The following is a 27,844-nucleotide window of genomic DNA, read 5'->3' as shown; positions in this document are numbered from 1 at the left end:
CTCCTAAGCTATCTCCCTGCGAGACACACTGCCAAAGCTTTTCGCTATCATGCAGTCCAGTGCAGACGCACACTACGGCTCTCCGGAGCTGTCCGAAGCCAAGCGCCGGTGGCCGGCGTCTTTCGGCTGAAGCAGCGCTTCGGAGCGTAGGGCTGCCGCTCCGCTGTTGTGTGCGCGAAGCAGCCGCTTCTCCTGCTCCGGGAGCGGACAGAGCGGTAGCTTGTACGAGGGCGAAGAACGAAGCCGCAGAGCACCGGCCTTCTGCGCGCACCCTAAGGACTGCTAGAGGACGGTGGTGGCCGCTCGCCTGCCTCTTCAATTCCATTCTAGCATCCTTAGGGAAGGTGTTCCAGGACAATTTTCCTGAGTTTTGAATTCGTCCTGATGCAGCCCCTCCTGGGAAACTCGTGCTCGTCCTCTGAGTCTCCGACATGCAGAGACCTCGATGGCAACTGCAGAAATGAAGGGCTGCGTTGAGTTGTCGAGAAGCAAGAACATAGCCAGCGCCTTGTGTTTGGGAGTCAGCAGCTGCTAGACTTTTGCGATTGCTATCACTGTGCACTGAAAGCCAGGACGGCCTGTGCACGTTAAAACAACTAGCTGAGCAAGAGTAGAAGAATAAACACGGCCGCTAGATAGCAGCTTACGTATTGCCCAGGAAAGAGCACTATTTTTGGAGTGTGCAGTAAAATCGTGTTTTTGGACAAGGGAGGCATAAGTGCGCTGCGCTCCTAAGCTATCTCCCTGCGAGACACACTGCCAAAGCTTTTCGCTATGATGCAGTCCAGTGCAGACGCACACTACGGCTCTCCGGAGCTGTCCGAAGCCAAGCGCCGGTGGCCGGCGTCTTTCGGCTGAAGCAGCGCTTCGGAGCGTAGGGCTGCCGCTCCGCTGTTGTGTGCGCGAAGCAGCCGCTTCTCCTGCTCCGGGAGCCGGAGAGAGCTGTAGCTTGTACGAGGGCAAAGAACGTTGCTGCAGAGAGACGAAATTGTGTGCACAGTCTTGCGACTGATAGAGGACGGTGGCTAAAGCTCCCTGCCTTTTCAATGCACTGCTGGCATGCTTTATTGAAGGTGCTCCGAGACAATTTTCCTGGGTTTTGACTTCGTCCTGATGAAGCCCCTCTTGGGAAACTCGTGCTCGTTTCCGAAGGCTCGAGATGCAGAGAACTCGATGGCAGCTGCAGAAATGAAGGGCTGCGTTGAGTTGTCGAGAAGCAAGAACATAGCCAGCGCCTTGTGTTTGGCAGTCAGCAGCTGCTGGACTTTTGCGATTGCTTTCACTGTGCACTGAATGCCAGGACGGCACGTGCACGTTAAAACAACGAGCTGGGCAAGAGTGGGCAGAAGAGAACGGGCGTCAGACAGCAGCTTACATATTACCATAGGAAGAGCAGTGTTTTTGGAGTGTGCAGCAAATGCGTGTTTCTGGACAAGGGAGGCAAAAGTGCGCTGCGCTCCTAAGCTATCTCCCTGCGAGACACACTGCCAAAGCTTTTCGTTATCATGCAGTCTAGTGCAGACGCACACTACGGCTCTCCGGAGCTGTCCGAAGCTAAGCGCCGGTGGCCGGCGTCTTTCGGCTGAAGCAGCGCTTCGGAGCGTAGGGCTGCCGCTCCGCTGTTGTGTGCGCGAAGCAGCCGCTTCTCCTGCTCCGGGAGCCGGAGAGAGCGGTAGCTTGTACGAGGGCGAAGAACGAAGCCGCAGAGCACTGGGCTTCTGCGCGCACCCTAAGGACTGCTAGAGGACCGTGGTGGCCGCTCGCCTTCCTCTTCAATTCCATTCTAGTATCCTTAGGGAAGGTGTTCCAGGACAATTTTCCTGAGTTTTGAATTCGTCCTGATGCAGCCCCTCCTGGGAAACTCGTGCGCGTCCTCTGAGTCTCCGAGTGCAGAGACCTCGATGGCAACTGCAGAAATGAAGGACTGCGTTGAGTTGTCGAGAAGCAAGAACATAGCCTGGAGTTTGGGAGTCAGCAGCTGCTGGACTTTTGCGATTGCTTTCACTGTGCACTGAATGCCAGGACGTCATGTGCACGTTAAAACAACGAGCTGGGCAAGAGTAATCGAAAGATCACGGCCGTCAGAAAGCAGCTTATATATTGCCCTGGAAAGAGCAGTGTTTTTGGAGTGTGCAGTAAAATCGTGTTTCTGGACAAGGGAGGCATAAGTGCGCTGCGCTCCTAAGCTATCTCCCTGCGAGACACACTGCCAAAGCTTTTCGCTATCATGCAGTCCAGTGCAGACGCACACTACGGCTCTCCGGAGCTGTCCGAAGCCAAGCGCCGGTGGCCGGCGTCTTTCGGCTGAAGCAGCGCTTCGGAGCGTAGGGCTGCCGCTCCGCTGTTGTGTGCGCGAAGCAGCCGCTTCTCCTGCTCCGGGAGCCGGAGAGAGCGGTAGCTTGTACGAGGGCGAAGAACGAAGCCGCAGAGCACCGGGCTTCTGCGCGCACCCTAAGGACTGCTAGAGGACCGTGGTGGCCGCACGCCTGCCTCTTCAATTCCATTCTAGCATCCTTAGGGAAGGTGTTCCAGGACAATTTTCCTGAGTTTTGAATTCGTCCTGATACAGCCCCTCCTGGGAAACTCGTGCTCGTCCTCTGAGTCTCCGACATGCAGAGACCTCGATGGCAACTGCAGAAATGAAGGGCTGCGTTGAGTTGTCGAGAAGCAAGAACATAGCCAGCGCCTTGTGTTTGGGAGTCAGCAGCTGCTAGACTTTTGCGATTGCTATCACTGTGCACTGAAAGCCAGGACGGCCTGTGCACGTTAAAACAACTAGCTGAGCAAGAGTAGAAGAATAAACACGGCCGCTAGATAGCAGCTTACGTATTGCCCAGGAAAGAGCACTATTTTTGGAGTGTGCAGTAAAATCGTGTTTTTGGACAAGGGAGGCATAAGTGCGCTGCGCTCCTAAGCTATCTCCCTGCGAGACACACTGCCAAAGCTTTTCGCTATGATGCAGTCTAGTGCAGACGCACACTACGGCTCTCCGGAGCTGTCCGAAGCCAAGCGCCGGTGGCCGGCGTCTTTCGGCTGAAGCAGCGCTTCGGAGCGTAGGGCTGCCGCTCCGCTGTTGTGTGCGCGAAGCAGCCGCTTCTCCTGCTCCGGGAGCCGGAGAGAGCTGTAGCTTGTACGAGGGCAAAGAACGTTGCTGCAGAGAGACGAAATTGTGTGCACAGTCTTGCGACTGATAGAGGACGGTGGCTAAAGCTCCCTGCCTTTTCAATGCACTGCTGGCATGCTTTATTGAAGGTGCTCCGAGACAATTTTCCTGGGTTTTGACTTCGTCCTGATGAAGCCCCTCTTGGGAAACTCGTGCTCGTTTCCGAAGGCTCGAGATGCAGAGAACTCGATGGCAGCTGCAGAAATGAAGGGCTGCGTTGAGTTGTCGAGAAGCAAGAACATAGCCAGCGCCTTGTGTTTGGCAGTCAGCAGCTGCTGGACTTTTGCGATTGCTTTCACTGTGCACTGAATGCCAGGACGGCACGTGCACGTTAAAACAACGAGCTGGGCAAGAGTGGGCAGAAGAGAACGGGCGTCAGACAGCAGCTTACATATTACCATAGGAAGAGCAGTGTTTTTGGAGTGTGCAGCAAATGCGTGTTTCTGGACAAGGGAGGCAAAAGTGCGCTGCGCTCCTAAGCTATCTCCCTGCGAGACACACTGCCAAAGCTTTTCGTTATCATGCAGTCTAGTGCAGACGCACACTACGGCTCTCCGGAGCTGTCCGAAGCTAAGCGCCGGTGGCCGGCGTCTTTCGGCTGAAGCAGCGCTTCGGAGCGTAGGGCTGCCGCTCCGCTGTTGTGTGCGCGAAGCAGCCGCTTCTCCTGCTCCGGGAGCGGACAGAGCGGTAGCTTGTACGAGGGCGAAGAACGAAGCCGCAGAGCACCCGGCTTCTCCGCGCCCCCTAAGGACTGCTAGAGGACCGTGGTGGCCGCTCGCCTTCCTCTTCAATTCCATTCTAGTATCCTTAGGGAAGGTGTTCCAGGACAATTTTCCTGAGTTTTGAATTCGTCCTGATGCAGCCCCTCCTGGGAAACTCGTGCGCGTCCTCTGAGTCTCCGAGTGCAGAGACCTCGATGGCAACTGCAGAAATGAAGGACTGCGTTGAGTTGTCGAGAAGCAAGAACATAGCCTGGAGTTTGGGAGTCAGCAGCTGCTGGACTTTTGCGATTGCTTTCACTGTGCACTGAATGCCAGGACGTCATGTGCACGTTAAAACAACGAGCTGGGCAAGAGTAATCGAAAGATCACGGCCGTCAGAAAGCAGCTTATATATTGCCCTGGAAAGAGCAGTGTTTTTGGAGTGTGCAGTAAAATCGTGTTTCTGGACAAGGGAGGCATAAGTGCGCTGCGCTCCTAAGCTATCTCCCTGCGAGACACACTGCCAAAGCTTTTCGCTATGATGCAGTCCAGTGCAGACGCACACTACGGCTCTCCGGAGCTGTCCGAAGCCAAGCGCCGGTGGCCGGCGTCTTTCGGCTGAAGCAGCGCTTCGGAGCGTAGGGCTGCCGCTCCGCTGTTGTGTGCGCGAAGCAGCCGCTTCTCCTGCTCCGGGAGCCGGAGAGAGCGGTAGCTTGTACGAGGGCGAAGAACGAAGCCGCAGAGCACCGGGCTTCTGCGCGCACCCTAAGGACTGCTAGAGGACCGTGGTGGCCGCACGCCTGCCTCTTCAATTCCATTCTAGCATCCTTAGGGAAGGTGTTCCAGGACAATTTTCCTGAGTTTTGAATTCGTCCTGATACAGCCCCTCCTGGGAAACTCGTGCTCGTCCTCTGAGTCTCCGACATGCAGAGACCTCGATGGCAACTGCAGAAATGAAGGGCTGCGTTGAGTTGTCGAGAAGCAAGAACATAGCCAGCGCCTTGTGTTTGGGAGTCAGCAGCTGCTAGACTTTTGCGATTGCTATCACTGTGCACTGAAAGCCAGGACGGCCTGTGCACGTTAAAACAACTAGCTGAGCAAGAGTAGCCGAAAAATCACGGCCGCTAGATAGCAGCTTACGTATTGCCCAGGAAAGAGCACTATTTTTGGAGTGTGCAGTAAAATCGTGTTTTTGGACAAGGGAGGCATAAGTGCGCTGCGCTCCTAAGCTATCTCCCTGCGAGACACACTGCCAAAGCTTTTCGCTATGATGCAGTCTAGTGCAGACGCACACTACGGCTCTCCGGAGCTGTCCGAAGCCAAGCGCCGGTGGCCGGCGTCTTTCGGCTGAAGCAGCGCTTCGGAGCGTAGGGCTGCCGCTCCGCTGTTGTGTGCGCGAAGCAGCCGCTTCTCCTGCTCCGGGAGCCGGAGAGAGCTGTAGCTTGTACGAGGGCAAAGAACGTTGCTGCAGAGAGACGAAATTGTGTGCACAGTCTTGCGACTGATAGAGGACGGTGGCTAAAGCTCCCTGCCTTTTCAATGCACTGCTGGCATGCTTTATTGAAGGTGCTCCGAGACAATTTTCCTGGGTTTTGACTTCGTCCTGATGAAGCCCCTCTTGGGAAACTCGTGCTCGTTTCCGAAGGCTCGAGATGCAGAGAACTCGATGGCAGCTGCAGAAATGAAGGGCTGCGTTGAGTTGTCGAGAAGCAAGAACATAGCCAGCGCCTTGTGTTTGGCAGTCAGCAGCTGCTGGACTTTTGCGATTGCTTTCACTGTGCACTGAATGCCAGGACGGCACGTGCACGTTAAAACAACGAGCTGGGCAAGAGTGGGCAGAAGAGAACGGGCGTCAGACAGCAGCTTACATATTACCATAGGAAGAGCAGTGTTTTTGGAGTGTGCAGCAAATGCGTGTTTCTGGACAAGGGAGGCAAAAGTGCGCTGCGCTCCTAAGCTATCTCCCTGCGAGACACACTGCCAAAGCTTTTCGTTATCATGCAGTCTAGTGCAGACGCACACTACGGCTCTCCGGAGCTGTCCGAAGCTAAGCGCCGGTGGCCGGCGTCTTTCGGCTGAAGCAGCGCTTCGGAGCGTAGGGTTGCCGCTCCGCTGTTGTGTGCGCGAAGCAGCCGCTTCTCCTGCTCCGGGAGCGGACAGAGCGGTAGCTTGTACGAGGGCGAAGAACGTTGCTGCAGAGAGACGACATTGTGTGCACAGCCTTGCGACTGCTAGAGGACGGTGGCTAAAGCTCCCTGCCTTTTCAATGCACTGCTGGCATGCTTTATTGAAGGTGTTCCAGGACAATTTTCCTGGGTTTTGACTTCGTCCTGATGAAGCCCCTCTTGGGAAACTCGTGCTCGTTTCCGAAGGCTCGAGATGCAGAGAACTCGATGGCAGCTGCAGAAATGAAGGGCTGCGTTGAGTTGTCGAGAAGCAAGAACATAGCCAGCGCCTTGTGTTTGGCAGTCAGCAGCTGCTGGACTTTTGCGATTGCTTTCACTGTGCACTGAATGCCAGGACGGCACGTGCACGTTAAAACAACGAGCTGGGCAAGAGTGGGCAGAAGAGAACGGGCGTCAGACAGCAGCTTACATATTACCATAGGAAGAGCAGTGTTTTTGGAGTGTGCAGCAAATGCGTGTTTCTGGACAAGGGAGGCAAAAGTGCGCTGCGCTCCTAAGCTATCTCCCTGCGAGACACACTGCCAAAGCTTTTCGCTATGATGCAGTCTAGTGCAGACGCACACTACGGCTCTCCGGAGCTGTCCGAAGCCAAGCGCCGGTGGCCGGCGTCTTTCGGCTGAAGCAGCGCTTCGGAGCGTAGGGCTGCCGCTCCGCTGTTGTGTGCGCGAAGCAGCCGCTTCTCCTGCTCCGGGAGCCGGAGAGAGCTGTAGCTTGTACGAGGGCAAAGAACGTTGCTGCAGAGAGACGAAATTGTGTGCACAGTCTTGCGACTGATAGAGGACGGTGGCTAAAGCTCCCTGCCTTTTCAATGCACTGCTGGCATGCTTTATTGAAGGTGCTCCGAGACAATTTTCCTGGGTTTTGACTTCGTCCTGATGAAGCCCCTCTTGGGAAACTCGTGCTCGTTTCCGAAGGCTCGAGATGCAGAGAACTCGATGGCAGCTGCAGAAATGAAGGGCTGCGTTGAGTTGTCGAGAAGCAAGAACATAGCCAGCGCCTTGTGTTTGGCAGTCAGCAGCTGCTGGACTTTTGCGATTGCTTTCACTGTGCACTGAATGCCAGGACGGCACGTGCACGTTAAAACAACGAGCTGGGCAAGAGTGGGCAGAAGAGAACGGGCGTCAGACAGCAGCTTACATATTACCATAGGAAGAGCAGTGTTTTTGGAGTGTGCAGCAAATGCGTGTTTCTGGACAAGGGAGGCAAAAGTGCGCTGCGCTCCTAAGCTATCTCCCTGCGAGACACACTGCCAAAGCTTTTCGTTATCATGCAGTCTAGTGCAGACGCACACTACGGCTCTCCGGAGCTGTCCGAAGCTAAGCGCCGGTGGCCGGCGTCTTTCGGCTGAAGCAGCGCTTCGGAGCGTAGGGCTGCCGCTCCGCTGTTGTGTGCGCGAAGCAGCCGCTTCTCCTGCTCCGGGAGCGGACAGAGCGGTAGCTTGTACGAGGGCGAAGAACGAAGCCGCAGAGCACCCGGCTTCTCCGCGCCCCCTAAGGACTGCTAGAGGACCGTGGTGGCCGCTCGCCTTCCTCTTCAATTCCATTCTAGTATCCTTAGGGAAGGTGTTCCAGGACAATTTTCCTGAGTTTTGAATTCGTCCTGATGCAGCCCCTCCTGGGAAACTCGTGCGCGTCCTCTGAGTCTCCGAGTGCAGAGACCTCGATGGCAACTGCAGAAATGAAGGACTGCGTTGAGTTGTCGAGAAGCAAGAACATAGCCTGGAGTTTGGGAGTCAGCAGCTGCTGGACTTTTGCAATTGCTTTCACTGTGCACTGAATGCCAGGACGGCATGTGCACGTTAAAACAACGAGCTGGGCAAGAGTAATCGAAAGATCACGGCCGTCAGAAAGCAGCTTATATATTGCCCTGGAAAGAGCATTGTGTTTGGAGTGTGCAGTAAAATCGTGTTTCTGGACAAGGGAGGCATAAGTGCGCTGCGCTCCTAAGCTATCTCCCTGCGAGACACACTGCCAAAGCTTTTCGCTATCATGCAGTCCAGTGCAGACGCACACTACGGCTCTCCGGAGCTGTCCGAAGCCAAGCGCCGGTGGCCGGCGTCTTTCGGCTGAAGCAGCGCTTCGGAGCGTAGGGCTGCCGCTCCGCTGTTGTGTGCGCGAAGCAGCCGCTTCTCCTGCTCCGGGAGCGGACAGAGCGGTAGCTTGTACGAGGGCGAAGAACGAAGCCGCAGAGCACCGGCCTTCTGCGCGCACCCTAAGGACTGCTAGAGGACGGTGGTGGCCGCTCGCCTGCCTCTTCAATTCCATTCTAGCATCCTTAGGGAAGGTGTTCCAGGACAATTTTCCTGAGTTTTGAATTCGTCCTGATGCAGCCCCTCCTGGGAAACTCGTGCTCGTCCTCTGAGTCTCCGACATGCAGAGACCTCGATGGCAACTGCAGAAATGAAGGGCTGCGTTGAGTTGTCGAGAAGCAAGAACATAGCCAGCGCCTTGTGTTTGGGAGTCAGCAGCTGCTAGACTTTTGCGATTGCTATCACTGTGCACTGAAAGCCAGGACGGCCTGTGCACGTTAAAACAACTAGCTGAGCAAGAGTAGAAGAATAAACACGGCCGCTAGATAGCAGCTTACGTATTGCCCAGGAAAGAGCACTATTTTTGGAGTGTGCAGTAAAATCGTGTTTTTGGACAAGGGAGGCATAAGTGCGCTGCGCTCCTAAGCTATCTCCCTGCGAGACACACTGCCAAAGCTTTTCGCTATGATGCAGTCCAGTGCAGACGCACACTACGGCTCTCCGGAGCTGTCCGAAGCCAAGCGCCGGTGGCCGGCGTCTTTCGGCTGAATCAGCGCTTCGGAGCGTAGGGCTGCCGCTCCGCTGTTGTGTGCGCGAAGCAGCCGCTTCTCCTGCTCCGGGAGCCGGAGAGAGCTGTAGCTTGTACGAGGGCAAAGAACGTTGCTGCAGAGAGACGAAATTGTGTGCACAGTCTTGCGACTGCTAGAGGACGGTGGCTAAAGCTCCCTGCCTTTTCAATGCACTGCTGGCATGCTTTATTGAAGGTGCTCCGAGACAATTTTCCTGGGTTTTGACTTCGTCCTGATGAAGCCCCTCTTGGGAAACTCGTGCTCGTTTCCGAAGGCTCGAGATGCAGAGAACTCGATGGCAGCTGCAGAAATGAAGGGCTGCGTTGAGTTGTCGAGAAGCAAGAACATAGCCAGCGCCTTGTGTTTGGCAGTCAGCAGCTGCTGGACTTTTGCGATTGCTTTCACTGTGCACTGAATGCCAGGACGGCACGTGCACGTTAAAACAACGAGCTGGGCAAGAGTGGGCAGAAGAGAACGGGCGTCAGACAGCAGCTTACATATTACCATAGGAAGAGCAGTGTTTTTGGAGTGTGCAGCAAATGCGTGTTTCTGGACAAGGGAGGCAAAAGTGCGCTGCGCTCCTAAGCTATCTCCCTGCGAGACACACTGCCAAAGCTTTTCGTTATCATGCAGTCTAGTGCAGACGCACACTACGGCTCTCCGGAGCTGTCCGAAGCTAAGCGCCGGTGGCCGGCGTCTTTCGGCTGAAGCAGCGCTTCGGAGCGTAGGGCTGCCGCTCCGCTGTTGTGTGCGCGAAGCAGCCGCTTCTCCTGCTCCGGGAGCGGACAGAGCGGTAGCTTGTACGAGGGCGAAGAACGTTGCTGCAGAGAGACGACATTGTGTGCACAGCCTTGCGACTGCTAGAGGACGGTGGCTAAAGCTCCCTGCCTTTTCAATGCACTGCTGGCATGCTTTATTGAAGGTGTTCCAGGACAATTTTCCTGGGTTTTGACTTCGTCCTGATGAAGCCCCTCTTGGGAAACTCGTGCTCGTTTCCGAAGGCTCGAGATGCAGAGAACTCGATGGCAGCTGCAGAAATGAAGGGCTGCGTTGAGTTGTCGAGAAGCAAGAACATAGCCAGCGCCTTGTGTTTGGGAGTCAGCAGCTACTGGACTTTTGCGATTGCTTTCACTGTGCACTGAATGCCAGGACGGCACGTGCACGTTAAAACAACGAGCTGGGCAAGAGTGGGCAGAAGAGAACGGGCGTCAGACAGCAGCTTACATATTACCATAGGAAGAGCAGTGTTTTTGGAGTGTGCAGCAAATGCGTGTTTCTGGACAAGGGAGGCAAAAGTGCGCTGCGCTCCTAAGCTATCTCCCTGCGAGACACACTGCCAAAGCTTTTCGTTATCATGCAGTCTAGTGCAGACGCACACTACGGCTCTCCGGAGCTGTCCGAAGCTAAGCGCCGGTGGCCGGCGTCTTTCGGCTGAAGCAGCGCTTCGGAGCGTAGGGCTGCCGCTCCGCTGTTGTGTGCGCGAAGCAGCCGCTTCTCCTGCTCCGGGAGCGGACAGAGCGGTAGCTTGTACGAGGGCGAAGAACGAAGCCGCAGAGCACCCGGCTTCTCCGCGCCCCCTAAGGACTGCTAGAGGACCGTGGTGGCCGCTCGCCTTCCTCTTCAATTCCATTCTAGTATCCTTAGGGAAGGTGTTCCAGGACAATTTTCCTGAGTTTTGAATTCGTCCTGATGCAGCCCCTCCTGGGAAACTCGTGCGCGTCCTCTGAGTCTCCGAGTGCAGAGACCTCGATGGCAACTGCAGAAATGAAGGGCTGCGTTGAGTTGTCGAGAAGCAAGAACATAGCCTGGAGTTTGGGAGTCAGCAGCTGCTGGACTTTTGCAATTGCTTTCACTGTGCACTGAATGCCAGGACGGCATGTGCACGTTAAAACAACGAGCTGGGCAAGAGTAATCGAAAGATCACGGCCGTCAGAAAGCAGCTTATATATTGCCCTGGAAAGAGCATTGTGTTTGGAGTGTGCAGTAAAATCGTGTTTCTGGACAAGGGAGGCATAAGTGCGCTGCGCTCCTAAGCTATCTCCCTGCGAGACACACTGCCAAAGCTTTTCGCTATCATGCAGTCCAGTGCAGACGCACACTACGGCTCTCCGGAGCTGTCCGAAGCCAAGCGCCGGTGGCCGGCGTCTTTCGGCTGAAGCAGCGCTTCGGAGCGTAGGGCTGCCGCTCCGCTGTTGTGTGCGCGAAGCAGCCGCTTCTCCTGCTCCGGGAGCGGACAGAGCGGTAGCTTGTACGAGGGCGAAGAACGAAGCCGCAGAGCACCGGCCTTCTGCGCGCACCCTAAGGACTGCTAGAGGACGGTGGTGGCCGCTCGCCTGCCTCTTCAATTCCATTCTAGCATCCTTAGGGAAGGTGTTCCAGGACAATTTTCCTGAGTTTTGAATTCGTCCTGATGCAGCCCCTCCTGGGAAACTCGTGCTCGTCCTCTGAGGCTCCGACATGCAGAGACCTCGATGGCAACTGCAGAAATGAAGGGCTGCGTTGAGTTGTCGAGAAGCAAGAACATAGCCAGCGCCTTGTGTTTGGGAGTCAGCAGCTGCTAGACTTTTGCGATTGCTATCACTGTGCACTGAAAGCCAGGACGGCCTGTGCACGTTAAAACAACTAGCTGAGCAAGAGTAGAAGAATAAACACGGCCGCTAGATAGCAGCTTACGTATTGCCCAGGAAAGAGCACTATTTTTGGAGTGTGCAGTAAAATCGTGTTTTTGGACAAGGGAGGCATAAGTGCGCTGCGCTCCTAAGCTATCTCCCTGTGAGACACACTGCCAAAGCTTTTCGCTATGATGCAGTCCAGTGCAGACGCACACTACGGCTCTCCGGAGCTGTCCGAAGCCAAGCGCCGGTAGCCGGCGTCTTTCGGCTGAAGCAGCGCTTCGGAGCGTAGGGCTGCCGCTCCGCTGTTGTGTGCGCGAAGCAGCCGCTTCTCCTGCTCCGGGAGCCGGAGAGAGCTGTAGCTTGTACGAGGGCAAAGAACGTTGCTGCAGAGAGACGAAATTGTGTGCACAGTCTTGCGACTGATAGAGGACGGTGGCTAAAGCTCCCTGCCTTTTCAATGCACTGCTGGCATGCTTTATTGAAGGTGCTCCGAGACAATTTTCCTGGGTTTTGACTTCGTCCTGATGAAGCCCCTCTTGGGAAACTCGTGCTCGTTTCCGAAGGCTCGAGATGCAGAGAACTCGATGGCAGCTGCAGAAATGAAGGGCTGCGTTGAGTTGTCGAGAAGCAAGAACATAGCCAGCGCCTTGTGTTTGGCAGTCAGCAGCTGCTGGACTTTTGCGATTGCTTTCACTGTGCACTGAATGCCAGGACGGCACGTGCACGTTAAAACAACGAGCTGGGCAAGAGTGGGCAGAAGAGAACGGGCGTCAGACAGCAGCTTACATATTACCATAGGAAGAGCAGTGTTTTTGGAGTGTGCAGCAAATGCGTGTTTCTGGACAAGGGAGGCAAAAGTGCGCTGCGCTCCTAAGCTATCTCCCTGCGAGACACACTGCCAAAGCTTTTCGTTATCATGCAGTCTAGTGCAGACGCACACTACGGCTCTCCGGAGCTGTCCGAAGCTAAGCGCCGGTGGCCGGCGTCTTTCGGCTGAAGCAGCGCTTCGGAGCGTAGGGCTGCCGCTCCGCTGTTGTGTGCGCGAAGCAGCCGCTTCTCCTGCTCCGGGAGCGGACAGAGCGGTAGCTTGTACGAGGGCGAAGAACGTTGCTGCAGAGAGACGAAATTGTGTGCACAGCCTTGCGACTGCTAGAGGACGGTGGCTAAAGCTCCCTGCCTTTTCAATGCACTGCTGGCATGCTTTATTGAAAATGCTCCGAGACAATTTTCCTGGGTTTTGACTTCGTCCTGATGAAGCCCCTCTTGGGAAACTCGTGCTCGTTTCCGAAGGCTCGAGATGCAGAGAACTCGATGGCAGCTGCAGAAATGAAGGGCTGCGTTGAGTTGTCGAGAAGCAAGAACATAGCCAGCGCCTTGTGTTTGGCAGTCAGCAGCTGCTGGACTTTTGCGATTGCTTTCACTGTGCACTGAATGCCAGGACGGCACGTGCACGTTAAAACAACGAGCTGGGCAAGAGTGGGCAGAAGAGAACGGGCATCAGACAGCAGCTTACATATTACCATAGGAAGAGCAGTGTTTTTGGAGTGTGCAGCAAATGCGTGTTTCTGGACAAGGGAGGCAAAAGTGCGCTGCGCTCCTAAGCTATCTCCCTGCGAGACACACTGCCAAAGCTTTTCGTTATCATGCAGTCTAGTGCAGACGCACACTACGGCTCTCCGGAGCTGTCCGAAGCTAAGCGCCGGTGGCCGGCGTCTTTCGGCTGAAGCAGCGCTTCGGAGCGTAGGGCTGCCGCTCCGCTGTTGTGTGCGCGAAGCGGCCGCTTCTCCTGCTCCGGGAGCGGACAGAGCGGTAGCTTGTACGAGGGCGAAGAACGAAGCCGCAGAGCACCCGGCTTCTCCGCGCCCCCTAAGGACTGCTAGAGGACCGTGGTGGCCGCTCGCCTTCCTCTTCAATTCCATTCTAGTATCCTTAGGGAAGGTGTTCCAGGACAATTTTCCTGAGTTTTGAATTCGTCCTGATGCAGCCCCTCCTGGGAAACTCGTGCGCGTCCTCTGAGTCTCCGAGTGCAGAGACCTCGATGGCAACTGCAGAAATGAAGGGCTGCGTTGAGTTGTCGAGAAGCAAGAACATAGCCTGGAGTTTGGGAGTCAGCAGCTGCTGGACTTTTGCAATTGCTTTCACTGTGCACTGAATGCCAGGACGGCATGTGCACGTTAAAACAACGAGCTGGGCAAGAGTAATCGAAAGATCACGGCCGTCAGAAAGCAGCTTATATATTGCCCTGGAAAGAGCATTGTGTTTGGAGTGTGCAGTAAAATCGTGTTTCTGGACAAGGGAGGCATAAGTGCGCTGCGCTCCTAAGCTATCTCCCTGCGAGACACACTGCCAAAGCTTTTCGCTATCATGCAGTCCAGTGCAGACGCACACTACGGCTCTCCGGAGCTGTCCGAAGCCAAGCGCCGGTGGCCGGCGTCTTTCGGCTGAAGCAGCGCTTCGGAGCGTAGGGCTGCCGCTCCGCTGTTGTGTGCGCGAAGCAGCCGCTTCTCCTGCTCCGGGAGCGGACAGAGCGGTAGCTTGTACGAGGGCGAAGAACGAAGCCGCAGAGCACCGGCCTTCTGCGCGCACCCTAAGGACTGCTAGAGGACGGTGGTGGCCGCTCGCCTGCCTCTTCAATTCCATTCTAGCATCCTTAGGGAAGGTGTTCCAGGACAATTTTCCTGAGTTTTGAATTCGTCCTGATGCAGCCCCTCCTGGGAAACTCGTGCTCGTCCTCTGAGTCTCCGACATGCAGAGACCTCGATGGCAACTGCAGAAATGAAGGGCTGCGTTGAGTTGTCGAGAAGCAAGAACATAGCCAGCGCCTTGTGTTTGGGAGTCAGCAGCTGCTAGACTTTTGCGATTGCTATCACTGTGCACTGAAAGCCAGGACGGCCTGTGCACGTTAAAACAACTAGCTGAGCAAGAGTAGCCGAAAAATCACGGCCGCTAGATAGCAGCTTACGTATTGCCCAGGAAAGAGCACTATTTTTGGAGTGTGCAGTAAAATCGTGTTTTTGGACAAGGGAGGCATAAGTGCGCTGCGCTCCTAAGCTATCTCCCTGCGAGACACACTGCCAAAGCTTTTCGCTATGATGCAGTCTAGTGCAGACGCACACTACGGCTCTCCGGAGCTGTCCGAAGCCAAGCGCCGGTGGCCGGCGTCTTTCGGCTGAAGCAGCGCTTCGGAGCGTAGGGCTGCCGCTCCGCTGTTGTGTGCGCGAAGCAGCCGCTTCTCCTGCTCCGGGAGCCGGAGAGAGCTGTAGCTTGTACGAGGGCAAAGAACGTTGCTGCAGAGAGACGAAATTGTGTGCACAGTCTTGCGACTGCTAGAGGACGGTGGCTAAAGCTCCCTGCCTTTTCAATGCACTGCTGGCATGCTTTATTGAAGGTGCTCCGAGACAATTTTCCTGGGTTTTGACTTCGTCCTGATGAAGCCCCTCTTGGGAAACTCGTGCTCGTTTCCGAAGGCTCGAGATGCAGAGAACTCGATGGCAGCTGCAGAAATGAAGGGCTGCGTTGAGTTGTCGAGAAGCAAGAACATAGCCAGCGCCTTGTGTTTGGCAGTCAGCAGCTGCTGGACTTTTGCGATTGCTTTCACTGTGCACTGAATGCCAGGACGGCACGTGCACGTTAAAACAACGAGCTGGGCAAGAGTGGGCAGAAGAGAACGGGCGTCAGACAGCAGCTTACATATTACCATAGGAAGAGCAGTGTTTTTGGAGTGTGCAGCAAATGCGTGTTTCTGGACAAGGGAGGCAAAAGTGCGCTGCGCTCCTAAGCTATCTCCCTGCGAGACACACTGCCAAAGCTTTTCGTTATCATGCAGTCTAGTGCAGACGCACACTACGGCTCTCCGGAGCTGTCCGAAGCTAAGCGCCGGTGGCCGGCGTCTTTCGGCTGAAGCAGCGCTTCGGAGCGTAGGGCTGCCGCTCCGCTGTTGTGTGCGCGAAGCAGCCGCTTCTCCTGCTCCGGGAGCCGGAGAGAGCGGTAGCTTGTACGAGGGCGAAGAACGAAGCCGCAGAGCACCGGGCTTCTGCGCGCACCCTAAGGACTGCTAGAGGACCGTGGTGGCCGCACGCCTGCCTCTTCAATTCCATTCTAGTATCCTTAGGGAAGGTGTTCCAGGACAATTTTCCTGAGTTTTGAATTCGTCCTGATACAGCCCCTCCTGGGAAACTCGTGCTCGTCCTCTGAGTCTCCGACATGCAGAGACCTCGATGGCAACTGCAGAAATGAAGGGCTGCGTTGAGTTGTCGAGAAGCAAGAACATAGCCAGCGCCTTGTGTTTGGGAGTCAGCAGCTGCTAGACTTTTGCGATTGCTATCACTGTGCACTGAAAGCCAGGACGGCCTGTGCACGTTAAAACAACTAGCTGAGCAAGAGTAGCCGAAAAATCACGGCCGCTAGATAGCAGCTTACGTATTGCCCAGGAAAGAGCACTATTTTTGGAGTGTGCAGTAAAATCGTGTTTTTGGACAAGGGAGGCATAAGTGCGCTGCGCTCCTAAGCTATCTCCCTGCGAGACACACTGCCAAAGCTTTTCGCTATGATGCAGTCTAGTGCAGACGCACACTACGGCTCTCCGGAGCTGTCCGAAGCCAAGCGCCGGTGGCCGGCGTCTTTCGGCTGAAGCAGCGCTTCGGAGCGTAGGGCTGCCGCTCCGCTGTTGTGTGCGCGAAGCAGCCGCTTCTCCTGCTCCGGGAGCCGGAGAGAGCTGTAGCTTGTACGAGGGCAAAGAACGTTGCTGCAGAGAGACGAAATTGTGTGCACAGTCTTGCGACTGATAGAGGACGGTGGCTAAAGCTCCCTGCCTTTTCAATGCACTGCTGGCATGCTTTATTGAAGGTGCTCCGAGACAATTTTCCTGGGTTTTGACTTCGTCCTGATGAAGCCCCTCTTGGGAAACTCGTGCTCGTTTCCGAAGGCTCGAGATGCAGAGAACTCGATGGCAGCTGCAGAAATGAAGGGCTGCGTTGAGTTGTCGAGAAGCAAGAACATAGCCAGCGCCTTGTGTTTGGCAGTCAGCAGCTGCTGGACTTTTGCGATTGCTTTCACTGTGCACTGAATGCCAGGACGGCACGTGCACGTTAAAACAACGAGCTGGGCAAGAGTGGGCAGAAGAGAACGGGCGTCAGACAGCAGCTTACATATTACCATAGGAAGAGCAGTGTTTTTGGAGTGTGCAGCAAATGCGTGTTTCTGGACAAGGGAGGCAAAAGTGCGCTGCGCTCCTAAGCTATCTCCCTGCGAGACACACTGCCAAAGCTTTGCGTTATCATGCAGTCTAGTGCAGACGCACACTACGGCTCTCCGGAGCTGTCCGAAGCTAAGCGCCGGTGGCCGGCGTCTTTCGGCTGAAGCAGCGCTTCGGAGCGTAGGGCTGCCGCTCCGCTGTTGTGTGCGCGAAGCAGCCGCTTCTCCTGCTCCGGGAGCGGACAGAGCGGTAGCTTGTACGAGGGCGAAGAACGAAGCCGCAGAGCACCCGGCTTCTCCGCGCCCCCTAAGGACTGCTAGAGGACCGTGGTGGCCGCTCGCCTTCCTCTTCAATTCCATTCTAGTATCCTTAGGGAAGGTGTTCCAGGACAATTTTCCTGAGTTTTGAATTCGTCCTGATGCAGCCCCTCCTGGGAAACTCGTGCGCGTCCTCTGAGTCTCCGAGTGCAGAGACCTCGATGGCAACTGCAGAAATGAAGGGCTGCGTTGAGTTGTCGAGAAGCAAGAACATAGCCTGGAGTTTGGGAGTCAGCAGCTGCTGGACTTTTGCAATTGCTTTTACTGTGCACTGAATGCCAGGACGGCATGTGCACGTTAAAACAACGAGCTGGGCAAGAGTAATCGAAAGATCACGGCCGTCAGAAAGCAGCTTATATATTGCCCTGGAAAGAGCATTGTGTTTGGAGTGTGCAGTAAAATCGTGTTTCTGGACAAGGGAGGCATAAGTGCGCTGCGCTCCTAAGCTATCTCCCTGCGAGACACACTGCCAAAGCTTTTCGCTATCATGCAGTCCAGTGCAGACGCACACTACGGCTCTCCGGAGCTGTCCGAAGCCAAGCGCCGGTGGCCGGCGTCTTTCGGCTGAAGCAGCGCTTCGGAGCGTAGGGCTGCCGCTCCGCTGTTGTGTGCGCGAAGCAGCCGCTTCTCCTGCTCCGGGAGCGGACAGAGCGGTAGCTTGTACGAGGGCGAAGAACGAAGCCGCAGAGCACCGGCCTTCTGCGCGCACCCTAAGGACTGCTAGAGGACGGTGGTGGCCGCTCGCCTGCCTCTTCAATTCCATTCTAGCATCCTTAGGGAAGGTGTTCCAGGACAATTTTCCTGAGTTTTGAATTCGTCCGGATGCAGCCCCTCCTGGGAAACTCGTGCTCGTCCTCTGAGTCTCCGACATGCAGAGACCTCGATGGCAACTGCAGAAATGAAGGGCTGCGTTGAGTTGTCGAGAAGCAAGAACATAGCCAGCGCCTTGTGTTTGGGAGTCAGCAGCTGCTAGACTTTTGCGATTGCTATCACTGTGCACTGAAAGCCAGGACGGCCTGTGCACGTTAAAACAACTAGCTGAGCAAGAGTAGAAGAATAAACACGGCCGCTAGATAGCAGCTTACGTATTGCCCAGGAAAGAGCACTATTTTTGGAGTGTGCAGTAAAATCGTGTTTTTGGACAAGGGAGGCATAAGTGCGCTGCGCTCCTAAGCTATCTCCCTGCGAGACACACTGCCAAAGCTTTTCGCTATGATGCAGTCCAGTGCAGACGCACACTACGGCTCTCCGGAGCTGTCCGAAGCCAAGCGCCGGTGGCCGGCGTCTTTCGGCTGAAGCAGCGCTTCGGAGCGTAGGGCTGCCGCTCCGCTGTTGTGTGCGCGAAGCAGCCGCTTCTCCTGCTCCGGGAGCGGACAGAGCGGTAGCTTGTACGAGGGCGAAGAACGTTGCTGCAGAGAGACGACATTGTGTGCACAGCCTTGCGACTGCTAGAGGACGGTGGCTAAAGCTCCCTGCCTTTTCAATGCACTGCTGGCATGCTTTATTGAAGGTGCTCCGAGACAATTTTCCTGGGTTTTGACTTCGTCCTGATGAAGCCCCTCTTGGGAAACTCGTGCTCGTTTCCGAAGGCTCGAGATGCAGAGAACTCGATGGCAGCTGCAGAAATGAAGGGCTGCGTTGAGTTGTCGAGAAGCAAGAACATAGCCAGCGCCTTGTGTTTGGCAGTCAGCAGCTGCTGGACTTTTGCGATTGCTTTCACTGTGCACTGAATGCCAGGACGGCACGTGCACGTTAAAACAACGAGCTGGGCAAGAGTGGGCAGAAGAGAACGGGCGTCAGACAGCAGCTTACATATTACCATAGGAAGAGCAGTGTTTTTGGAGTGTGCAGCAAATGCGTGTTTCTGGACAAGGGAGGCAAAAGTGCGCTGCGCTCCTAAGCTATCTCCCTGCGAGACACACTGCCAAAGCTTTTCGTTATCATGCAGTCTAGTGCAGACGCACACTACGGCTCTCCGGAGCTGTCCGAAGCTAAGCGCCGGTGGCCGGCGTCTTTCGGCTGAAGCAGCGCTTCGGAGCGTAGGGCTGCCGCTCCGCTGTTGTGTGCGCGAAGCGGCCGCTTCTCCTGCTCCGGGAGCGGACAGAGCGGTAGCTTGTACGAGGGCGAAGAACGAAGCCGCAGAGCACCCGGCTTCTCCGCGCCCCCTAAGGACTGCTAGAGGACCGTGGTGGCCGCTCGCCTTCCTCTTCAATTCCATTCTAGTATCCTTAGGGAAGGTGTTCCAGGACAATTTTCCTGAGTTTTGAATTCGTCCTGATGCAGCCCCTCCTGGGAAACTCGTGCGCGTCCTCTGAGTCTCCGAGTGCAGAGACCTCGATGGCAACTGCAGAAATGAAGGGCTGCGTTGAGTTGTCGAGAAGCAAGAACATAGCCTGGAGTTTGGGAGTTAGCAGCTGCTGGACTTTTGCAATTGCTTTTACTGTGCACTGAATGCCAGGACGGCATGTGCACGTTAAAACAACGAGCTGGGCAAGAGTAATCGAAAGATCACGGCCGTCAGAAAGCAGCTTATATATTGCCCTGGAAAGAGCATTGTGTTTGGAGTGTGCAGTAAAATCGTGTTTCTGGACAAGGGAGGCATAAGTGCGCTGCGCTCCTAAGCTATCTCCCTGCGAGACACACTGCCAAAGCTTTTCGCTATCATGCAGTCCAGTGCAGACGCACACTACGGCTCTCCGGAGCTGTCCGAAGCCAAGCGCCGGTGGCCGGCGTCTTTCGGCTGAAGCAGCGCTTCGGAGCGTAGGGCTGCCGCTCCGCTGTTGTGTGCGCGAAGCAGCCGCTTCTCCTGCTCCGGGAGCGGACAGAGCGGTAGCTTGTACGAGGGCGAAGAACGAAGCCGCAGAGCACCGGCCTTCTGCGCGCACCCTAAGGACTGCTAGAGGACGGTGGTGGCCGCTCGCCTGCCTCTTCAATTCCATTCTAGCATCCTTAGGGAAGGTGTTCCAGGACAATTTTCCTGAGTTTTGAATTCGTCCGGATGCAGCCCCTCCTGGGAAACTCGTGCTCGTCCTCTGAGTCTCCGACATGCAGAGACCTCGATGGCAACTGCAGAAATGAAGGGCTGCGTTGAGTTGTCGAGAAGCAAGAACATAGCCAGCGCCTTGTGTTTGGGAGTCAGCAGCTGCTAGACTTTTGCGATTGCTATCACTGTGCACTGAAAGCCAGGACGGCCTGTGCACGTTAAAACAACTAGCTGAGCAAGAGTAGAAGAATAAACACGGCCGCTAGATAGCAGCTTACGTATTGCCCAGGAAAGAGCACTATTTTTGGAGTGTGCAGTAAAATCGTGTTTTTGGACAAGGGAGGCATAAGTGCGCTGCGCTCCTAAGCTATCTCCCTGCGAGACACACTGCCAAAGCTTTTCGCTATGATGCAGTCCAGTGCAGACGCACACTACGGCTCTCCGGAGCTGTCCGAAGCCAAGCGCCGGTGGCCGGCGTCTTTCGGCTGAAGCAGCGCTTCGGAGCGTAGGGCTGCCGCTCCGCTGTTGTGTGCGCGAAGCAGCCGCTTCTCCTGCTCCGGGAGCGGACAGAGCGGTAGCTTGTACGAGGGCGAAGAACGTTGCTGCAGAGAGACGACATTGTGTGCACAGCCTTGCGACTGCTAGAGGACGGTGGCTAAAGCTCCCTGCCTTTTCAATGCACTGCTGGCATGCTTTATTGAAGGTGCTCCGAGACAATTTTCCTGGGTTTTGACTTCGTCCTGATGAAGCCCCTCTTGGGAAACTCGTGCTCGTTTCCGAAGGCTCGAGATGCAGAGAACTCGATGGCAGCTGCAGAAATGAAGGGCTGCGTTGAGTTGTCGAGAAGCAAGAACATAGCCAGCGCCTTGTGTTTGGCAGTCAGCAGCTGCTGGACTTTTGCGATTGCTTTCACTGTGCACTGAATGCCAGGACGGCACGTGCACGTTAAAACAACGAGCTGGGCAAGAGTGGGCAGAAGAGAACGGGCGTCAGACAGCAGCTTACATATTACCATAGGAAGAGCAGTGTTTTTGGAGTGTGCAGCAAATGCGTGTTTCTGGACAAGGGAGGCAAAAGTGCGCTGCGCTCCTAAGCTATCTCCCTGCGAGACACACTGCCAAAGCTTTTCGTTATCATGCAGTCTAGTGCAGACGCACACTACGGCTCTCCGGAGCTGTCCGAAGCTAAGCGCCGGTGGCCGGCGTCTTTCGGCTGAAGCAGCGCTTCGGAGCGTACGGCTGCCGCTCCGCTGTTGTGTGCGCGAAGCGGCCGCTTCTCCTGCTCCGGGAGCGGACAGAGCGGTAGCTTGTACGAGGGCGAAGAACGAAGCCGCAGAGCACCCGGCTTCTCCGCGCCCCCTAAGGACTGCTAGAGGACCGTGGTGGCCGCACGCCTGCCTCTTCAATTCCATTCTAGTATCCTTAGGGAAGGTGTTCCAGGACAATTTTCCTGAGTTTTGAATTCGTCCTGATGCAGCCCCTCCTGGGAAACTCGTGCGCGTCCTCTGAGTCTCCGAGTGCAGAGACCTCGATGGCAACTGCAGAAATGAAGGGCTGCGTTGAGTTGTCGAGAAGCAAGAACATAGCCTGGAGTTTGGGAGTCAGCAGCTGCTGGACTTTTGCGATTGCTTTCACTGTGCACTGAATGCCAGGACGGCATGTGCACGTTAAAACAACGAGCTGGGCAAGAGTAATCGAAAGATCACGGCCGTCAGAAAGCAGCTTATATATTGCCCTGGAAAGAGCATTGTTTTTGGAGTGTGCAGTAAAATCGTGTTTCTGGACAAGGGAGGCATAAGTGCGCTGCGCTCCTAAGCTATCTCCCTGCGAGACACACTGCCAAAGCTTTTCGCTATGATGCAGTCCAGTGCAGACGCACACTACGGCTCTCCGGAGCTGTCCGAAGCCAAGCGCCGGTGGCCGGCGTCTTTCGGCTGAAGCAGCGCTTCGGAGCGTAGGGCTGCCGCTCCGCTGTTGTGTGCGCGAAGCAGCCGCTTCTCCTGCTCCGGGGGCCGGAGAGAGCGGTAGCTTGTACGAGGGCGAAGAACGAAGCCGCAGAGCACCGGGCTTCTGCGCGCACCCTAAGGACTGCTAGAGGACGGTGGTGGCCGCTCGCCTGCCTCTTCAATTCCATTCTAGCATCCTTAGGGAAGGTGTTCCAGGACAATTTTCCTGAGTTTTGAATTCGTCCTGATGCAGCCCCTCCTGGGAAACTCGTGCTCGTCCTCTGAGTCTCCGACATGCAGAGACCTCGATGGCAACTGCAGAAATGAAGGGCTGCGTTGAGTTGTCGAGAAGCAAGAACATAGCCAGCGCCTTGTGTTTGGGAGTCAGCAGCTGCTAGACTTTTGCGATTGCTATCACTGTGCACTGAAAGCCAGGACGGCCTGTGCACGTTAAAACAACTAGCTGAGCAAGAGTAGCCGAAAAATCACGGCCGCTAGATAGCAGCTTACGTATTGCCCAGGAAAGAGCACTATTTTTGGAGTGTGCAGTAAAATCGTGTTTTTGGACAAGGGAGGCATAAGTGCGCTGCGCTCCTAAGCTATCTCCCTGCGAGACACACTGCCAAAGCTTTTCGCTATGATGCAGTCCAGTGCAGACGCACACTACGGCTCTCCGGAGCTGTCCGAAGCCAAGCGCCGGTGGCCGGCGTCTTTCGGCTGAAGCAGCGCTTCGGAGCGTAGGGCTGCCGCTCCGCTGTTGTGTGCGCGAAGCAGCCGCTTCTCCTGCTCCGGGAGCGGACAGAGCGGTAGCTTGTACGAGGGCGAAGAACGTTGCTGCAGAGAGACGACATTGTGTGCACAGCCTTGCGACTGCTAGAGGACGGTGGCTAAAGCTCCCTGCCTTTTCAATGCACTGCTGGCATGCTTTATTGAAGGTGCTCCGAGACAATTTTCCTGGGTTTTGACTTCGTCCTGATGAAGCCCCTCTTGGGAAACTCGTGCTCGTTTCCGTAGGCTCGAGATGCAGAGAACTCGATGGCAGCTGCAGAAATGAAGGGCTGCGTTGAGTTGTCGAGAAGCAAGAACATAGCCAGCGCCTTGTGTTTGGCAGTCAGCAGCTGCTGGACTTTTGCGATTGCTTTCACTGTGCACTGAATGCCAGGACGGCACGTGCACGTTAAAACAACGAGCTGGGCAAGAGTGGGCAGAAGAGAACGGGCGTCAGACAGCAGCTTACATATTACCATAGGAAGAGCAGTGTTTTTGGAGTGTGCAGCAAATGCGTGTTTCTGGACAAGGGAGGCAAAAGTGCGCTGCGCTCCTAAGCTATCTCCCTGCGAGACACACTGCCAAAGCTTTTCGTTATCATGCAGTCTAGTGCAGACGCACACTACGGCTCTCCGGAGCTGTCCGAAGCTAAGCGCCGGTGGCCGGCGTCTTTCGGCTGAAGCAGCGCTTCGGAGCGTACGGCTGCCGCTCCGCTGTTGTGTGCGCGAAGCAGCCGCTTCTCCTGCTCCGGGAGCGGACAGAGCGGTAGCTTGTACGAGGGCGAAGAACGAAGCCGCAGAGCACCCGGCTTCTCCGCGCCCCCTAAGGACTGCTAGAGGACCGTGGTGGCCGCTCGCCTGCCTCTTCAATTCCATTCTAGTATCCTTAGGGAAGGTGTTCCAGGACAATTTTCCTGAGTTTTGAATTCGTCCTGATGCAGCCCCTCCTGGGAAACTCGTGCGCGTCCTCTGAGTCTCCGAGTGCAGAGACCTCGATGGCAACTGCAGAAATGAAGGGCTGCGTTGAGTTGTCGAGAAGCAAGAACATAGCCTGGAGTTTGGGAGTCAGCAGCTGCTGGACTTTTGCAATTGCTTTCACTGTGCACTGAATGCCAGGACGGCATGTGCACGTTAAAACAACGAGCTGGGCAAGAGTAATCGAAAGATCACGGCCGTCAGAAAGCAGCTTATATATTGCCCTGGAAAGAGCATTGTGTTTGGAGTGTGCAGTAAAATCGTGTTTCTGGACAAGGGAGGCATAAGTGCGCTGCGCTCCTAAGCTATCTCCCTGCGAGACACACTGCCAAAGCTTTTCGCTATCATGCAGTCCAGTGCAGACGCACACTACGGCTCTCCGGAGCTGTCCGAAGCCAAGCGCCGGTGGCCGGCGTCTTTCGGCTGAAGCAGCGCTTCGGAGCGTAGGGCTGCCGCTCCGCTGTTGTGTGTGCGAAGCAGCCGCTTCTCCTGCTCCGGGGGCCGGAGAGAGCGGTAGCTTGTACGAGGGCGAAGAACGAAGCCGCAGAGCACCGGCCTTCTGCGCGCACCCTAAGGACTGCTAGAGGACGGTGGTGGCCGCTCGCCTGCCTCTTCAATTCCATTCTAGCATCCTTAGGGAAGGTGTTCCAGGACAATTTTCCTGAGTTTTGAATTCGTCCGGATGCAGCCCCTCCTGGGAAACTCGTGCTCGTCCTCTGAGTCTCCGACATGCAGAGACCTCGATGGCAACTGCAGAAATGAAGGGCTGCGTTGAGTTGTCGAGAAGCAAGAACATAGCCAGCGCCTTGTGTTTGGGAGTCAGCAGCTGCTAGACTTTTGCGATTGCTATCACTGTGCACTGAAAGCCAGGACGGCCTGTGCACGTTAAAACAACTAGCTGAGCAAGAGTAGCCGAAAAATCACGGCCGCTAGATAGCAGCTTACGTATTGCCCAGGAAAGAGCACTATTTTTGGAGTGTGCAGTAAAATCGTGTTTTTGGACAAGGGAGGCATAAGTGCGCTGCGCTCCTAAGCTATCTCCCTGCGAGACACACTGCCAAAGCTTTTCGCTATGATGCAGTCTAGTGCAGACGCACACTACGGCTCTCCGGAGCTGTCCGAAGCCAAGCGCCGGTGGCCGGCGTCTTTCGGCTGAAGCAGCGCTTCGGAGCGTAGGGCTGCCGCTCCGCTGTTGTGTGCGCGAAGCAGCCGCTTCTCCTGCTCCGGGAGCCGGAGAGAGCTGTAGCTTGTACGAGGGCAAAGAACGTTGCTGCAGAGAGACGAAATTGTGTGCACAGTCTTGCGACTGCTAGAGGACGGTGGCTAAAGCTCCCTGCCTTTTCAATGCACTGCTGGCATGCTTTATTGAAGGTGCTCCGAGACAATTTTCCTGGGTTTTGACTTCGTCCTGATGAAGCCCCTCTTGGGAAACTCGTGCTCGTTTCCGAAGGCTCGAGATGCAGAGAACTCGATGGCAGCTGCAGAAATGAAGGGCTGCGTTGAGTTGTCGAGAAGCAAGAACATAGCCAGCGCCTTGTGTTTGGCAGTCAGCAGCTGCTGGACTTTTGCGATTGCTTTCACTGTGCACTGAATGCCAGGACGGCACGTGCACGTTAAAACAACGAGCTGGGCAAGAGTGGGCAGAAGAGAACGGGCGTCAGACAGCAGCTTACATATTACCATAGGAAGAGCAGTGTTTTTGGAGTGTGCAGCAAATGCGTGTTTCTGGACAAGGGAGGCAAAAGTGCGCTGCGCTCCTAAGCTATCTCCCTGCGAGACACACTGCCAAAGCTTTTCGTTATCATGCAGTCTAGTGCAGACGCACACTACGGCTCTCCGGAGCTGTCCGAAGCTAAGCGCCGGTGGCCGGCGTCTTTCGGCTGAAGCAGCGCTTCGGAGCGTAGGGCTGCCGCTCCGCTGTTGTGTGCGCGAAGCAGCCGCTTCTCCTGCTCCGGGAGCGGACAGAGCGGTAGCTTGTACGAGGGCGAAGAACGTTGCTGCAGAGAGACGACATTGTGTGCACAGCCTTGCGACTGCTAGAGGACGGTGGCTAAAGCTCCCTGCCTTTTCAATGCACTGCTGGCATGCTTTATTGAAGGTGCTCCGAGACAATTTTCCTGGGTTTTGACTTCGTCCTGATGAAGCCCCTCTTGGGAAACTCGTGCTCGTTTCCGAAGGCTCGAGATGCAGAGAACTCGATGGCAGCTGCAGAAATGAAGGGCTGCGTTGAGTTGTCGAGAAGCAAGAACATAGCCAGCGCCTTGTGTTTGGCAGTCAGCAGCTGCTGGACTTTTGCGATTGCTTTCACTGTGCACTGAATGCCAGGACGGCACGTGCACGTTAAAACAACGAGCTGGGCAAGAGTGGGCAGAAGAGAACGGGCGTCAGACAGCAGCTTACATATTACCATAGGAAGAGCAGTGTTTTTGGAGTGTGCAGCAAATGCGTGTTTCTGGACAAGGGAGGCAAAAGTGCGCTGCGCTCCTAAGCTATCTCCCTGCGAGACACACTGCCAAAGCTTTTCGTTATCATGCAGTCTAGTGCAGACGCACACTACGGCTCTCCGGATCTGTCCGAAGCTAAGCGCCGGTGGCCGGCGTCTTTCGGCTGAAGCAGCGCTTCGGAGCGTAGGGCTGCCGCTCCGCTGTTGTGTGCGCGAAGCAGCCGCTTCTCCTGCTCCGGGAGCGGACAGAGCGGTAGCTTGTACGAGGGCGAAGAACGAAGCCGCAGAGCACCCGGCTTCTCCGCGCCCCCTAAGGACTGCTAGAGGACCGTGGTGGCCGCTCGCCTTCCTCTTCAATTCCATTCTAGTATCCTTAGGGAAGGTGTTCCAGGACAATTTTCCTGAGTTTTGAATTCGTCCTGATGCAGCCCCTCCTGGGAAACTCGTGCGCGTCCTCTGAGTCTCCGAGTGCAGAGACCTCGATGGCAACTGCAGAAATGAAGGGCTGCGTTGAGTTGTCGAGAAGCAAGAACATAGCCTGGAGTTTGGGAGTCAGCAGCTGCTGGACTTTTGCAATTGCTTTCACTGTGCACTGAATGCCAGGACGGCATGTGCACGTTAAAACAACGAGCTGGGCAAGAGTAATCGAAAGATCACGGCCGTCAGAAAGCAGCTTATATATTGCCCTGGAAAGAGCATTGTGTTTGGAGTGTGCAGTAAAATCGTGTTTCTGGACAAGGGAGGCAAAAGTGCGCTGCGCTCCTAAGCTATCTCCCTGCGAGACACACTGCCAAAGCTTTTCGCTATGATGCAGTCCAGTGCAGACGCACACTACGGCTCTCCGGAGCTGTCCGAAGCCAAGCGCCGGTGGCCGGCGTCTTTCGGCTGAAGCAGCGCTTCGGAGCGTAGGGCTGCCGCTCCGCTGTTGTGTGCGCGAAGCAGCCGCTTCTCCTGCTCCGGGAGCGGACAGAGCGGTAGCTTGTACGAGGGCGAAGAACGAAGCCGCAGAGCACCGGCCTTCTGCGCGCACCCTAAGGACTGCTAGAGGACGGTGGTGGCCGCTCGCCTGCCTCTTCAATTCCATTCTAGCATCCTTAGGGAAGGTGTTCCAGGACAATTTTCCTGAGTTTTGAATTCGTCCTGATGCAGCCCCTCCTGGGAAACTCGTGCTCGTCCTCTGAGTCTCCGACATGCAGAGACCTCGATGGCAACTGCAGAAATGAAGGGCTGCGTTGAGTTGTCGAGAAGCAAGAACATAGCCAGCGCCTTGTGTTTGGGAGTCAGCAGCTGCTAGACTTTTGCGATTGCTATCACTGTGCACTGAAAGCCAGGACGGCCTGTGCACGTTAAAACAACTAGCTGAGCAAGAGTAGCCGAAAAATCACGGCCGCTAGATAGCAGCTTACGTATTGCCCAGGAAAGAGCACTATTTTTGGAGTGTGCAGTAAAATCGTGTTTTTGGACAAGGGAGGCATAAGTGCGCTGCGCTCCTAAGCTATCTCCCTGCGAGACACACTGCCAAAGCTTTTCGCTATGATGCAGTCTAGTGCAGACGCACACTACGGCTCTCCGGAGCTGTCCGAAGCCAAGCGCCGGTGGCCGGCGTCTTTCGGCTGAAGCAGCGCTTCGGAGCGTAGGGCTGCCGCTCCGCTGTTGTGTGCGCGAAGCAGCCGCTTCTCCTGCTCCGGGAGCGGACAGAGCGGTAGCTTGTACGAGGGCGAAGAACGTTGCTGCAGAG

Source organism: Lonchura striata, chromosome 23 (assembly GCF_050655825.1).
Source record: "Lonchura striata isolate lonStrDom1 chromosome 23, ASM5065582v1, whole genome shotgun sequence".
Classification (NCBI taxonomy): domain Eukaryota; kingdom Metazoa; phylum Chordata; class Aves; order Passeriformes; family Estrildidae; genus Lonchura; species Lonchura striata.
This window is presented reverse-complemented; position numbering follows the sequence as displayed.